The 16,923-nt window shown below is 41.4% G+C and overlaps 1 protein-coding gene across 2 annotated transcripts in view; it reads right to left on the reverse strand.

Moving 5' to 3' along the window:
• Ankfn1 (ankyrin repeat and fibronectin type III domain containing 1) overlaps positions 1 to 16,923 on the reverse strand; it is a 406,041-nt gene that overhangs the window by 341,074 nt on the left and 48,044 nt on the right. The window contains exon 1 of one of the 2 annotated variants that reach the window (XM_004859789.3): positions 13,746 to 13,925. The exons of the other annotated variant lie outside the window; for it this stretch is intronic. The gene's annotated coding sequence lies outside the window, so the exon portion shown is untranslated. Of the gene's footprint in view, positions 1 to 13,745; positions 13,926 to 16,923 lie in introns of those variants that run through there. 2 annotated transcript variants of the gene reach the window in all.

The following is a 16,923-nucleotide window of genomic DNA, read 5'->3' on the forward strand; positions in this document are numbered from 1 at the left end:
CATCATCTCTAATTGTCAGGGCTTTTGTTGAGAACAGCTGTCCAGATGTTTCCAAAGGTCTATGGGGTCCCACAACACTGGTTTGTGTGCACAGTCTGCTAGCAGAAAAGAGTGGCCGTAATGTCTTCAATTTACACACCATCCCCTTGTCCTGCAGGACACTGATTGCTTCTTTTTCCCCTCATCTTCTAACCTCACAGCTAAAATTCATATTTGTATGTAGCATATATAAACACATGCACACATACTTACACAAATCTAAAAATAACCTAGACAGACCACGGAGGCAGCTTCAGTTTTTATCCCAAATATGTGACCAATAGTTCTGCTTTAAATAGCCCCTCCAAATCCATCAATAAGTTGAGGTTATTTCTTCTAAGCAGTTTCAAGGGTTTATATGTTTATGTCTAAATGCTTTCCATGGGATATTCATAGCTGTTAGTTAAAAAAGTGCTGTGGTCAGGCATATATGAGAATCCTTGGATTAAGTAAAGTGACATAGGTTTCTTTACTACAGGACTTTTCAGAGCCTTTACTAGCACCTTGGGAAATACTGCCCCAGTGTAAACATTTAGTTTTATAACAGTTTCACCAATGATGTAGAGATCTCCTTGAAGGCTAAGGAAAAGTACATTGTTACAGACAGAACTGCCCATATTCAATGGGAGGTCGTCTGGTCCTACCTGAGGTGGAGGGCTTTCTTAGTTTGGCTAATGGCTGACCCTTCTTAATTACCAAATCATCCTTCAGTTGCAAGCCATTCACCCACCTTAGGGTCCGCAGGAAAATCACAAGGCAAACATGCTTTGTCATTTCAGGGAAGAATCCCTCTTTCCCATTACATGCCAAATCATGGCATTGCTACTTTTCCTCTCTGAGCACCTACCAGGAGGTAGCAGGTGGCGATTAGCTGCCAGGAGGTGGGTAAAAACACACCCTTGTTCTACAAGGTCTTTCCAATTCCTTTTAACCAAAAACTCCCTTTCAAACCTCTCAACACATTGGGTGGTTAGAATGTTGACTATAATCTAGGAGAACAGACATAGTCAAGTTGAGTAAAGGTCTTGGGGAAAAAAAGAGAAGAGCACTGGTGTTGAAATAAAACCCAGTCTTGGCTCTGTGCTTTCATGTATTTCATGGCTGTGGTTCTGGTGTAGTAGCCCTGTGACACTCACAGGAAGGAAACAAGTAGGATATTTCAGGCCCCAGCAAACGTCCTCAAAGGTGGTGGTAAAAGAATTACCTCCATTTCTTAGTCCTTTGGTCCTTTCTCTCGCCATCTCTCCACTCACATGCTTTGCTGGAAGACTAAGTTTTTGTTTGTGTCCTTGAGTATGATTGGAATTGTATCCATGAGTGACTGGAAGTTTCCAGTGATGGCTTCAAACCATGATAAAGTGATCATAGGGGCCTGAGACTAAGTGAAAAAAAATAAATTGGTCCTGAATTGTATTCTCTTCTTTGCTGGAAAAGGCTCAGGTTTGCAATAAATCCAACAGACCTGGATTCAAATCCTACCTGTACCACGTACTAGAGCAATGCATACTAGAGCCATCCTGACCCTCTGCTCCTTTGTGCACAAAAATGTACTAATAAGATAACTTATGCAAAGTACTTGGAGCACAGTAAGAATTGGGTTTCCTCTCACTCCTGCCTAATGCTATCTAATACAATCATTCCACACTTAAACCCTTGTGATATGAGATGGTATGGACCTTGCTTCAGTGCGCCTTTTAAAAGGTAGAAAATGTTCAGCATATATGCTCAAATACTACTCCTTTTGAACATTTATGATAGATCCGCCAAGGTATTGTACAAAGCAATTATTTTTGCATTTATCCCGCCATCTCAAGAACTGCCGTATAATTTGGAGATTGTAATTTCAAGTCAAAATTGTTTTTAAATCCTTAGTAATAAGAGTGGTTTCTTTCACCCCATTCTACTACAGTCAGGACCAACCTTAAAGCTGGTGCTGCTTTCTGCACTGTATATTCATCAAAATGGTCTTATTAATGGGGTTCGGGAGCAAGTGCTAAGAGTGCCCCCTTTCGGTCCTTGGAGGCCTTACAGCTCATCTGGGAGAATGAGGTGTAAAGCCTCCTTCAGAGTCCTTGTGAGCAAATGCAGGGTTCTTTGTGTCTCGTACTGTTGTGTCCCCTAGTGGGTCTGTACGTGGCTTTGACATTCCTTAAGGAAGTAATAGACATGAAAGAACTCTGCGACTGATGCCAGCAGCCACAGAGAACACGAAGTCTAAAGTCAGCTAAAGGTAAACACACGGAGCCATCCAAGGAATGCAGCAATAAAAACTGGAACATATGACAGGACCTCCCCTCCCCTCTTTATTTTTCTGGGATAATTGTGTCAAGAGAGGTGGAGTATCTCTTTGCAGATGCCGTGGCTGCATTTTGAACTGCTGTCAATCTAGCAGGGGGAACCAGTCAAAGAATCTTTCAAGAAATAGTTAGCATCCCCAACTCCAAGTATTCAACTACCAAAAATCTTTCAAATCAAATCCAAAGACAATTATTTATTTTCCAGACTTAATTTAATAGCAAAAACACCCCTGGAGGACTGAATGCGGTATTTGACTTTTATTTGGGCCACTCCAGGCATCACCAGGAGCTCTATTCTCCAAAGTGTGAGTTTGCAGTGAGCTCGAGGGCCCTCCGAGCTGTCCAGGGGCACTGTCTGGTATCCTCACTCCCCATGCGACAGTAGCCCCAAGCCAGGCCAGAGACAGCACATAAATAATGCTCCTCAGTGCAAATGTGACTCCATGTTTCTTCTCTGTGGCTCTGACTCTTCATTCTCATGGAGGGAAAACATGACCCTGGTCTGTCCCCAGACCACCTTCCCAGCCTTGTCTGACACCACTAAGGCCCCACAATGGGGTTGCTCTGCCCTGCCTTGTGGGGTCAACTGGTGCTTGCCTGTTGTTCTGCCTGGCTCATCACATAACCTATATCTGGACAGCCCTCTCTCTACCTATAGTGCTCATCTTAAAAACACACGCTATGGTTTCAAATTCTGTCTTCATTACTGTCCACCTGCATGTTCTGGAGAAAGTGAGCCAGCTGTCCCTGCCTTTATTTGTGCCTCCTTGTCTGTCAACTGGAAACTTTTACAGGACCAACTTGCCCTACGAGATTATAGTGAGGTTGAAGTGGGCAAGTGGCTTAGGCGGAATTTTGCATGTAGTATGCAGTTAGCAACTATTAGTTATCACTGTAGTTATCAGTAATCCCACCATGGAAATTCTATTCCCTTTCCTAGAGACAGATAGACTCATTTCCTCCATGAGACTTCTGGAAAGTCTCCTTTTCCCTCTCCAGCCTTCTTTTCATTCAGCTGTCTTTCCATCTCCTTAGTCTCTGTTCCCTTTCTATGCCATGTATTAGTCTGACTTGAAATAATTCAATTCAGTTAGTAGTGATGCATTCAGTTCATAGCAGAACACATGGCTGGAGACACAAAGATGGACCAGATGGACACACTCCCTCTGAGGAGCCAAAGACACAAGAGAAGCCAGGAGACAAAGGGCAACTGCGACTGTGCTAGAAGGGTGAAGTAAGCATTTTGAGATAGATGCAAAGAAGATGCACTGGGTGGAGGTGGACGAAGGGAGGAGAGATCAAAGGGAGTCAGATTGATCGGGAAAGGCATCCTGGGAAACATTACATTTGCACCAAATCCTTCAGTCTTTGAGAATTTAAGGATGAGGAAAAAGGAGGGGAAGAGTAAAGAAGAGAAATAGCCTGTCAGAAGAGTGAGTGGTCATTTCCATCTGTCTCCTCAATCAGAAAGTTAATCCCAGGCACCCAGAAATCATTTCAGAAACTGCATCTCCTTGCCATGAGGCATGTTAGAAGGTCCCACTGAGGCCAGGAAAGGGCAACTAAGAGCAGTAGTGGGTAGAGACTGGGAGGCTGATAATATGGGGAGGACAGGATTGGCCTTCTGAGGGTACACTGCTAAGGGCAAGCCATTCATCCCAAAGGAGGGACAAAGACTCTAGAACCGTCCAGGCGGTACTCTAACCTGCCAATTCAATCCGAGGTCATGAGGACTCCATCTGTGTAGTGGCTACTCCCGCAGAAGTACAGGGAGTTTTCCTGAGCCTCTGATTGGGACAATAGAGAATGGGCTCAGCCCCGGGTCAAGACTCCAGGATTTGGGGTCCTAGATACGAAGGTGTAGGGTAGATATGAAGCCTGACTTCAGTCCCAGCCAGTCCCAGCTCTGAAACCTAGGCATATAGCAGACTGAGTAAACCAGGTCCTTGTGGGCCAGGATACTCGGGTGACTATTGTATCCAATGCTAGCAGTCATATTTGTAAGTGGAATCTCACAGAAACTGCAGCTTGAATGTGCACTTGTGCTGCTACTGGGGCTTATCATAGAGGTGGCATGGATTTTGCAGGCACCCGACCTTGACTGAACTCATTAACACTGTGACTGAGAAAATCACTGAGCACCCTTAGTCTCGGAGGTTTTGTTTGCCAAAGGTGGAAATCAATACACATTATGTTAGCATCAAAAAGACAATTATGTAAAGGGTCTGGAGCGTGGTTCACAGGCCACTGATACATCTGTGAACCTGATAAGAATGCAGAGTTGCACCTCACCCCAGATGTACTGAATCAGAATCTTCATTTTAACTAGATGTTCCCCGGATCATTCATGTGCACCTTCAGGTTTGTTAAACACAGAAGCAGGCTAGTGTATGATCAGCGTATATACACAGACTTAGTGCACGTGCTCTTGCTTTCATATTGTGGACCCTGATTTGCTTAGGAACAGGTGTGACTAACGGCCAGCCTAGACTCACAACAGAAGAGATGTTTCCAGGGGTCCTCCTGATAGAGTTTCAATGAGGCTCACTCTGCCAGAGAATGTCTCCCACAAATTTTTTAGACTGCCAGTGACTTGCACAGTGTTCTCTGTGTGTGTGTGTTCACAATGCACACATGTGCTCACTCACACACATAATCTACCCTGGGCTTTCAGGAAAAGCCAAATTTGAAGGCTAATCAGTAAGCAGCAAGCTCCCTCTCCCTTTATACCTAATTACTCCTAACTTCTTGATTCATCCCTTCATTTTCCAACCTAGTGCACCTTGTGATTTCACGTTTTTAAATTTGTTTTCCATTCTGTATATTGGTAGCTATTAAACACGGTTGTCTTTATTCTCACTGGACAGAGCTCCATGTTGTCGGCTAGAATGAAAATCCTCTGCGTGCTTTTGGGAAGCCTGGGAGAGGATCCTTGTAAATCAGCAAAACATAGACCATGAGTTCCCTCCCTTACTTTCTGCTCTGGCCACTATTGGTTCTGGCATAACATCGCCTCCATCTTCCCAATCATCCTCATGGATTACAATTCTATTTTGTATAGTATCAGCCCAACCTGTCTGAAATGCTCAGGGCAGGAGCTGTCGTGTGTTCCCAGAGCTTGCTGATGGAAGATATGGCCGCTTGAGTCCACAGTGTGGGAGCAAAGAATTAAAAGCACAGACTATATAATGCAGTTAGCAGATTTGGTGCTGGTAAAAATGCCTTGAACTGCACATTTCAACATTTGTTGTGTCATCTTGAGCATGTTAACTGTCCCACCCAAGCCTCAGTTTCTCTAGGTATAAAGGGGGGGAAATCATGGTACAGGACTTAATGATATTTTCCAAGCAATATGCTTAATATAATTCCTGGCACATAATGAGTACTCAATAAATGTTTGCTATTAATATTAGGCTCACCTTATACAAAGAGGTTACTCTCTGCCCTTCTTTTCCCATTTAATAAGCAAACAGAGAGCTCAGACTTGGAATAGAGTTCTGGTGAGCTCCACCCAAATGGAAGCCAAGTGGTGCCTCATAATCCCTGAAAAAACAACAGGTAACCTCCAAACTACACACCCCAAGGAGCCAAGACCAATTCTCTACTGTCCATTAGTCCCCGTCTGGCTTTCTATAGGAAATGGACCATTTTTTTCAGCAACTATAATTTATGGATTATTAGACTATTGATTTTCTTTCTCTTTCTTTCTGATGGCCAGAGGACCTTGTTAAGCATCTGGTCAGGAAAGGAAATAATGGCAAGGGCCAATAGTCTCAAGTAGGGGAAAAGAGTAAAAGATGAATTGTTTTACTGTTGTTATTATTTTGTTTTAATTTTTGCTGGGGTCTTGAACCTGAGATGTGGACAGGGATGAACTAAAGTGAGCCATTCACCATCACAATCACATGTTTTACACAATCACATGCACACCGTTGTGTGCAACTATGCTTCTAGTCAAGGTAGGGGGTAGGGGAAGCAAATTACACATGGAGGCAATGACAAATATACACAGCATAACAAATTCATGATACAGAAGGAAAGCAGCAACAACAGGTCATATCATAGTCATAATTCTTCCCTGCCTTTCAGTTTCCTCATCTATAAAATGAAGAAATGAGATGTAATAGAGTTATATACTTTCGAGGTTAAAAGGGATTATAGAGCTCTTCTATACCAACATTATTTTATATTACCTCCATTGGCTAAAAACTATCATTTAAATTATATTTTAGTGGGAATCTATATCCCTGTAGCTATATTGATATTATTTCTGAAAGCTTTCCAGTTCTCAGAATCCCAGTACTAAGAATGGCCAATTTCTAGTCATAGATTCCTTCTTTGCCAATTTGCAGAAAGGCAATCTATTAAGTGCCCAGGCTTGATCTTCACCCAGCAGGTACCAGTAAGGCTATGTTAGTTGGTAAAGTTCCTTTGTCCCAGAGGCAGACAATCACAGCCCAGCCTGTGTCGCACAGCCCTCAGGGCTGCACCAAAATCCCAGCACCTTCCAAGAAAGCACTCTAATGGGCTCATGATGCAGAAGCCAAAGGCTTCATGTCTTGTACAGCAAAGAGGCTCTGCTGCCATTGGCCCTTCTGAGTGCTGACTGACCTCTATAAACAGCCCTTGACTTTCTGAGACATGTAGAAGAAGTCTGAGTATCTTCCTACAAGTATATGGAGACAACTGTCCAACACTTTATATTCTCATTCTCCAATTTCCTGGTTTACTGATCACTTTTCCCACCTCCCACCCCCTTTCTCCCTTTCCCTCTCCCTCTCTCCACTCCTCTGTGGATTCAAATGTGTTCCATTTGGTGGAAGCTGAACTCCACAGAAGAGAACAAACATCCTTTATCATGAGACTTTTATTTCTAGTAATATAGCTGAAGATAATGATTTTGATAATATCACATTTAAGAGGCTCATCAGATATACAATTCTGAGAAATGAAAGACAGGCAAACACAGGCATTTCATGAGTCATTTTCACGCGTGACCAAGCTAGCTGAGCACGCTCGGCTCATGGTCATGGAGATCATGAACATCTTGGTCATTGATTCTCAGGAGGATATTCAACTAGAGAGAACTTCCAGGGAGAGCTGAGGAAGAAGATGATTATAGGTGAGTGAAACTATATGAGCAAAAGAAAGGAAAAACAACTTCAGGGTAACTTTGGGGAATAAGGAGTAGATTGTACTGTTCTGAATGAGAATTAAAGCATGCAGATATTGAAAAAGCAAAAGGGCAAGGCTAGGGCATGTGGATACTATTTTTCAAATAATGTTAAGTTTTTTTATTATTAGCTGGGTAATGATATGATCAAAGTGGAGTTCGGAGAAGACTAATCACTAAGTGCTATAAGAGAAGAAATAGAGGGCTTGGATGTGAGTTTAAAACAGATGATTTCAAAAGACATTGAAGAGTTAGAGCAGGGCTGACTGAATAGATGCTAAGAGCACGTCGGGGGTCAGGGACTGCAAGAATCAAGATGTTGGTGTGATTCTGAATGTACAGGAAAGGAAGGAAAAATGGCAAAATTACAGAGAGAGATCATTCAGGAAAGGGAGTTAACAACAGCAAGTTAATCCACAAACCTAAATTCAAAGTAATGTGCAGCCATTATTTGAGCTATCAATAAGACAGCTGAAGTTGTGAAATATGTAGCATATTCCAGAATCTCCTCTATCAGGGTAAATTGCTCATTTATGTCAGTTGGCTTTCTTATTTTTTTTCTTTTCTTGTTTTCCCTCTGGTCAAAGTTTGTTTGACAGTCCTGTAGTAACCAGATGGTAAAAGTGATAGGAGAGTCCTAAGGGTTGGATTCAACTAGAAATGGCATATCCCAAGATAGCCAAAGGACCATTAGAATCCTAAAAGGAATTAAGCTCAGCATCAGGAATAAAATTATGTTTGTCAAGCCTGGAAGGTGACAAGAAAATGAGCACAGGAGAAGAATGGAAAGTTTGGCTTGAGAAAGAGGAGAATGGAGGGTAATATGGAAACAAATCAGTCCAAACACTGTAAGCCCAAGGCTGCGGATGGCGGGTGGTTGGGAACTCCCCTTTATGGAATGATAATGACAACGAAGACAACAGTAGGTGATTAAAAACATGGCAAGGCAATGTGATAGAAAGGCAAAGTTATGTTGAAGGCATGAAAACCTGTTGATGATGGATGAATGAAGCATCGCCTGAGAATTACTCGTAGGGACCACAAACACAGGTAGCTATCTGAAGATGAGATTAATGGATACAACATCCTGCCAGCAGTGAAAACATAAGAAAGAGGGAGTTGACTAACACAAATCACACAGCCATGTGGTGTGAAATAATAAATTCTCCCATGTATTGGGAACTGGCTATGTACTGTACCAGGTGTGATGACAATGTTTTTCATATGCTATTGCTCATTGCTGCAGGAATCCTGAAAGATAGGATGAGGAAACCAAAGTTTAAAGCAATTAAATAACTTGATCTGTACATGACAGATCCAAGGGGTAGCTAATGCTTTTCTACTCTTCCATGCTTAGTAAAACTTTCAACATTTGCTCAATCTATACACCAAGAGTACAGGCAAAATTATAAATGGATGGTTGAACTTCAAGCGTGAGTTATTACTCTCAGACTTTGCTGAACTCTGACCAACAGAATTTAAATTCATTTTAGTTTTTTCTATCAAAGATAGAAGAAACTATGTCCTATCCCTACTGATCACTGTTCAAGCTTGTTATTCTCTACCAAGCTTATTAAATGAGCTTTGACTGATCTGACTACACCCCATCCTTTTCTCCTGGCCTGCTGTACTCTCCCATAGACTGTTCCCTGCCTGTCTCCTGTCAGATCCTTCAGTCCAAGGCACCTTTACCCTCTCTGACCTTTGAGTGGCATTCAGACCTGTTGACAGCTCCCTTCCAGGAAATGTGCTTTTCTCTTTGCTTCAGGAATGTTGCAACTTCTTGGTTTCTCTCTTACTTGGCTGTTCTTTCTTGCCTCATCTTACTTCATAATTCCAGCAAATGTCAAAGTTCCTCAGGATCTTCGTCCTAGAAGATCTTCTCTCACAATTTTTTTTTTTTTTTTTTTTACTTTTCTCCTAGGAAATTGTACCCATGATTTCAATTACTGGGTCCCAAATGTATATATTGAATCATATCTCTGTTTTAAGCACAGGCTCCTCATATCCAACTGTTTGTTTACCTGGGTTATAGATCCCCGAGGATCAATATATGCAAAATTGAAATCACCTCATACCTATTCTTTCCACCTCCCTGAACTTCCATCTTCTTTATATCAGAAAAATAGGCTAATTGTTCTCTAGTTGCCAAAGCTTGAAATCTTTCTGTGATGACTTTTGATATGAAGTTATAAGTTCATCCATCAAGTACAGAGAGGAAATCTCTTGCTTATAGCAGTGAACTTGGTATACCACATGATATGTCAGGTAGAGAGTAAATGATCAGTCAATATTTGTGAACTAAATAAGCAAATGAATAAATGATGTAATCGATTTATTTCTTATCATGTCTACTGTTGCTCCTCCAGTAAAAGCTACTATCATTTCTCTGCTGGCCTACCTGCCTCAGAGGGTTGCTGGGAGGATTAAATGTATGTTAACACTCAAAAATCACTCAAACAGAGCCTAGAACATTTTAAACCCTCAAAAAACAAAAATGCTAGTAATCATCACCACAAGCAGCAGTAGTTGCCTTACAAATACTGGTAAGAAACGTAATCAAATGCATTGTCACAGATTCTAAGGCATGAATATATGTATTTAATTTTAGGGTAGAGATTTTTCTATGCAAATGAAGTATTACAAAAACATATTCAAAAATTGAACGACTATGTGGAACAACTGCAACTCTTATATATTGCTGGTGGGAATGTAAAATAGTGTGCTGTTCTTGAAAGTAGCTTGGAAAATAGCTCCCTGAAGGATTAAATTCCATTTACCATTGGATCCAACATTTCCTCTCCTGGATATGCATTCAGGAGAAATGAGAATACATGGACTTGCACATGGTCGCCATTGTAGCAGAATGTGTAGTAGCAGATCTACGTAGTAACCCCGGAGTAGATCCTGAGCTGGGCTCTGTCGCTTGGGCAGCTGTGTGGTCTTAGGTAAAGACAGTTTTCTCTGGGTCTTGGTTTCTCTTGTACACAGTGAAGGTTTTGTACTGCATGACTTCCAAGATCTCTTTCTCTACAGATACTAGTTTGCATTTAGGAAATAATTCATCATTTCTCTCTGGTTAACTGAACTCTACAGAAGATCCATGAGCTTTCCACCTGCGACTCTCTCCATTCGACCTGCTCAACTGCCACCTATTCCCTGTGCAGACTCTCTCTCTCTCCCTGTGAACATGTAGCTGTCTCTTTGATTTATGGTAATAATAATGTAATACTATTACTATCATTATGCATAACATTTATAGAGCCCAACATTTATATTTCAGGCACCATGTTGAAGATCAGATGTGCACTGTCTCACTGCAGCAGTACTATCAAGAGGGCAACGCTAACAGCCCCATTTACAGGTAAGAATACTGAGATGTACAGTGATCATATGACTTTTCCACAGTTCCGTAGTACATGTCTGGGCACGTGGTCAGAGCCTGTATAGCCTGGATCCGTGGGCTTCTGCCCGCCCTTCCTTCCCTCCCTCCCTTCCTTCCTTCCTTCCTTTTCTCCTTCCCTCCCTTCTCTCCCTCTCCCTCTCCCTCTCTGTTTCTTTCTTTCTGGATAGGATCTCACAATGTAATCCAGGCCCAAGCTGGCCTCAAACACATGATCCATCTGCCTTAGCTACCCAGGTGTTGGGATTGCAAGTGTGTGTCACCACATCTGGCTCCATGGGCTTCTTTTCTGCACAAAGTATGACAAGCTTAACTGAGCCCTTTCCATATTTTTATCTTGCTATCTTTTACTAGAATAAATAACTCAGTAAAAGAGCTCATCTAGGGTTCCTTTGCATAGTGTATACAGGTCTGAGTTTGAATTACCTCACTTTATTTTATTCTATAGGTTCAATGTGGTTCTGAATTACTATATTGAAAAACTGAAGATTCATTATGCAAAGTGCCTAAACATAAGGCTGGGTCCACTTGATTCTGAAGCAGGGAAATGCAATTGATATCAAGCATGGAATGCAATTTTCTATCCATTACATTGGCAAAAATGAAATTGTGGGTCATATTCACTGGTGGTGAAGACACAGCAAACCATGTACCACCACACACCCCACCACAACGGCATAAACCCACCGGCTCCTCCAAAGGACAGTGTGATACTTTTGTGACATCAAAGTTTAAGTTGCACATATGGTTTAGCTCAATTAATTCTTCTTTGGGGAAGCAGCCTTTAAATTTACAGATGGGATTGTTAAGATGCAGACAGGTTATATATCTTGCCCACAGTCCCTACAGAAACAGTATACCCTATAGCAGTATATCAGAAACACACGTTATAGATACAGGTCCCCACATATATATGTGCATGTGTGTGTATAGATTTGCTACATGTTTGTGACAGTGAAGAAATGGGAACCATCCAAACCCCAGCAATAGGAGGAAAGTGAAACAAACCATGCTGATTGATAGAATGGAAGACTATGCAACAGATTAGATTAAAAAAATTAAATGCCTCTGTATCTGTTGGCATAGAAAAATCTCCAGGACATATTCTTATGTTCAAAAACATCTTATTGCAAACAAAATATATATTGTAATTTTATTTGTAAGTTTAAAATAACCTTACACCACTATGTGAATATATATACATATGTATACATATGTTTATACATTTATACATATATATATACACACTTACATATATACACACATATATACATATACATATGTATGTATATATACTTTCTATGTGTATTCTTTTATTTTTAAAAACATACTATGGACAAGCTAGACATCTGTCATTCCTGGTCATTTCTGGAAATGGAAGGCAACAGATTGGACTTGGGTGGGTGGGTTAAAAAGAGAATTTCACTTTATATACATGTTTGTTTTATATGGATATTTTATAATCAGCTTTTATTTTAATAATTAACAAATAAAAATGAGAGAGAAAAAAGACCAGAGGCTAGAGAGAATTGATTTTAGTGGCAACCAGACTAGATCCTCACATTAGTGACTCAGAAGCAGTAAATCAGATTAAAGTAGCAACCACAGCTAAACTTCTGTCTTCCCCATGCTGGAGGGAGGCCATCTTTTAGTAAGTAATTCCCTCAGGAATGATCTTACAATGTGTTTCAGCCTGCAAAAAAGCTCTAGAATTATACGATGCATAACTCTCCTTGATTTGGTAAAAATGACTTCTTGATTTAATAAAAGATGTTATCCTGCATTGTAATAGTGATTCCTCTAAGTTCTGAATAATTTATACATCACTGTAGCCATTTTTTGTGGATAAAACTTGGTATGAATGAATTTACTCTCTGGGGCAAAGACAATTTCATCTGTAGTTAATTACTTGAGAGTTTTGCCATAAACTTAAATAAAAAATATATACCTCTTGATTCACACCATAGATTTCTCCCTCTGATTATCATCTTTATCTTTGGCTCAGGGGCTTTGCTACTCCAGTAGCAGCATTCTGTTCATAATGACTTCAAGCACTCTATTGATTTAATGGCATGAAAGCAGTGAATTATACCACCAGAGATTTGCTATCTTTTTTTAGATGTACTTTATAACGATGTTAGCTATACCTAATAACATCAGCATTAATTATCAGACTCTTTTTTTTTGTCCAACACCATAGATTTTCATTTGCACCTATTAGAAAACAACAGCCGCAGAAAGAGTCAGTTAAATTAGAATTATAAGAAAATGTCAGTTAAAATGACATCTTTGTTTTGTTTGCTTGTCTGCTTTATTTTTACTCTAGTGTGAGTTTGTATCAAGGGCTTTGTTCTTAGTAATCCAGCTTTTCTATAACAAATCTTTTCTGCCAATTATGAGTTTTGTCTGGAATATTTGCTTGTATTGCTTTTAGGCATATTGTGCATGGCTTTGGTGAAAAGCTATAAATATGATCATATTTCAAGGAGAGAAGAAGACTCACAGGCTCACCAGCAGAGGCAGGGGGCTGCGAGCAGCTACTCGGTGGCATCTGAGCAGGTCTGCTGGATGTGCCCCTGACCGAGAAGGGCCCAGTTAACCAGGGAGAAAGCAATTATCCTTGCTGGGAGGTGGAGGTAAGAGAGAAGGGCAGAAAAGGGCAACATGCCAGGGACCAGAGATTTAGATTCCCTCCAGGGAAAGGAAAGAAGAAAAGGAATTCCCATTCAAGTTTGAAAGGCCACTGGCCAGGCTGCTGAGGAGCAAGGGGAGTGGGCCAGGCGAGCTAGGCCAAGAGCGGAGCCCAAACCCTGAGGAAGAAGAGAAGACTCACCCCAGGACCTCAGGATGGCCAAGCAGGGCCCCTCGGCCTCCAGGCTCTTCCTGGAGGCTCCAGTTGGAGGCTGCCCAGCCAGCTCTGTTTGGAGTCCCCTCACCATGGTTCCCAACCAGGAACCGGGAGCTCTGTGCTTTCTCTGCAAACACGGCTGCTGTGGTGGCAGACTGGGGTGAGGCATGCGGTCACTGTGTGTGCAGGTGGCTTTCTGCTGGGAGTGTCCTCAGAGGAGGTGAGGAGCCTGACATTTAGGTTGGGGATTTTTCCCTATCCCTTCCTGGGGAATGTGATAGAGTCAGTACCGTGTCTCATGCAGTGTGGTGTAAAGGAAAACATTCAAAACAGATAACTGTATACTCTGACTTGACTCTTGGCCTCCATTCATTAAGTTGGCATTTATTCATTCATTCACTCAACAGCTACTTACTGAGTATCTATTACATACCAGGCAGTAGGCCCTGGGATTATAAGATTAGCCAAAGATAGAAAATCCTGACTGAATTGGCCACTCAGTGGAGGAGACAAACATTCTTCCAATAATTTAAAGGTAGAGAATTGTGACATGTGATGAAGGAAAGATCTTAGAGATAGCAGCATTTACTAGTATGAGGGTTTAGAAAGGATTGGGTACTCTGAGAAGTCAGAGTCACTTTCCTAGAAAGTGAATAAATTAGGAAAATTTAGCTAGATTAATCGGAGGGAAGTATTCCAGACAAGGGGAATATTAACATGTGCAGAGGCCCTGAGGAAGAAAGATGATATGCATGGAATATTCAAGGAAGATAGCCCCCGTGGTGAGAACCTAAGAGCAAGAGGAGGAGTCTTTTAAACAGATTGGAGCCCTCAGGTTCTTTTTTCTTTTTGTTAAGTAACAGGAAACTTCAACTGGCCAAAAGTATTGTTAACAAGATCATTTCTTGCAATCAAGCACTACAAACTAATCAACCTTTACTGGCCTTTAGGTGAAGGAAAGCTGGAACAAGTGAGGTGGGACTTCTGAATTGCTGTAAAGGAACTGTTGGCATAGCCAGTGAAACCCACAACTTTTCATTCTTCCTAGGGTTCCAGCTTTGCACTGTATTCTAATATCGACAGTCTCCAAGTTGTGCACTCCTGTGATTAGCCAGACACTGTGTTAAACACTCTGCTTGGATTATTGCATTCAATCATCTCAACAAGCCCAGATAGTTGCTTATTAGGACTGTTGAAAACTAATGTCTGTTGTCTCTCTTCTTGGTTTATTATAGGATTGTACTGTACCCCAACCTTCTTGGAGTTACATATGACCATGTGGCTGGCTTTAGTCTCTCTATGGGGAGGGAAAACGAGTATGTTTGGAGACTGGTAATTAATTGCTGGTGTTTGTGTTCAACCTTTCTTAGTTGCTTTAAGCTGTTCTGATTATGGAAAGGTGTATCTCAGTGATTCTCAACCAAGGGTGGTTTTGGCCTTAGACATGTCTGAAGAAAGTTTTGGTTGTTACTCCTGGCATGTAGTCAGTGGGCAAAGATGCTGCTAAATGTCTCACAATGCACAGAACAGCGTCTATAAAAAACATGTCAATAGTGCTGTGGGAGGGAAGCCCCGACCTATCAGATGGAGCATCCATCAGCAAAGTGCAAGTCCCCTCTGGTGCCCTGAATTGAGTATGATTGAAAAACCAATCTTTGTTATACTGAGCCGCTGATGAATTTGAGATGCTTGTCACTCCAGCTTAAGCTCATCCATCCTAATACAATGGTGGATCTAATGATCATTCCCATTTTATAAATCAATAATATAAGACTCAGAGATGCCAAGTTACCCAAGGTAATACACTAGGGAGAGATGCAGCCTTTGCGTAGATCATCTAGACTCTAAACCAAATATATTAACCACCCTGTTAATGGTTAACCATATGTTAGCCATTCTGGGTCTGGTTCTCAGTCCTCAGGAGACAACTCTTACCCAGGAGCCATCCCTCCAAAGAGAGAAAGTGGCATACAAAACCACTTCCATTTTTCTGAGAGTTCTTTGTTGAGAGGATTCAGAGATATGTTGAAAAACAGGTTTAGCTTATAAAGCAAGATAAAATCTTGACATTGTAATATTTTGCTTGTGTTCCCCATAGTTCCTTGTACATACATAAACTTTTCCCTGACCTGAATTCTAATATCCTTTGGAGACATTACTTTATCCCTAGGAAAATTAAGATTATTAGACATTTTTCATTTTCCAGGACCTCAGAATTTGAGCTCAAATATCAGTTCTGCCCTATACTAGCTGTGTTATATTGGCTAAGTCATTTAATTCTGTTATGACTTAGTTTTTTCATTTGTAAAATTAGTGTAGCAACAGTGCTATTCTCATGGGGATATTAAGGGACTTTAACAATCTAATCTTTGCAGTGGTTGTCCAGAGTAAGAGTGTTATATGAATAAAAATAAAGTTTGGTGAAGGGATGGAGTGAGAGAAGCAGAATTAGAAGAAAATAAACCCTCAGTGCCATCTAAGACAACTCAGTCCTCAATCAGCCAGAGAAAGCTATTCAAAGGAACTGCTCCTTGGGCAAGGTCTTTGGGAAAGTGGAGTAGTTTCCAGATGGTCATGGAGATGTGGCCAGGTGTGAGAGCCTTGCAGAAGAAAGGTAATGTGGGCATAGTGCAAAGCTATGCTTGGGGCATGTGGAGCAACTACCCAAATTAGAATGATAAGCTTAGAGGGATGATAACAGACAAGATTAGTAAGCTCTTTAGGGTTTGGGTAATGAAGACTTTTAACTTTAGTCTGGAAAACTCCATACATGCAGACCTTAAAAGTAGAGTAAACAGATCCAGGCATGAAAAGTGGAGAGTGGGAACAGCCAAGGAATAATTGCCTTGACTTCATTCAAATATCACCTGGCAAGACCTGACCTGCACATTTCACTGTTGTGATGAGTCCTGAAAGCCAATGAGAGTCTAAAAATGTAAGGGCTTAGTCATTTTGTGCGCGTATGTGTGTGTGTGTGTGTGGGGGGGGTGACTATCAATAGACCTAGTCTGAAACCACCAAGCCAAAGGGGAGAATCTCCAGGCTCCACTGATCTCCTAAATTCTTGGACATCCTGAGTCCTCCCTGGGACTCAGCAACTCAGAGTTGGTTGTAGCAATCCACCCTCTGGATTATACAGCCCCAGCCCAGCAGTGCACTGGCT

This window comes from Heterocephalus glaber, unplaced genomic scaffold (assembly GCF_053883595.1).
Source record: "Heterocephalus glaber isolate CG9 unplaced genomic scaffold, H.glaber_assembly_v1.0 deba00001773, whole genome shotgun sequence".
NCBI classification, from domain to species: Eukaryota; Metazoa; Chordata; class Mammalia; order Rodentia; family Bathyergidae; genus Heterocephalus; species Heterocephalus glaber.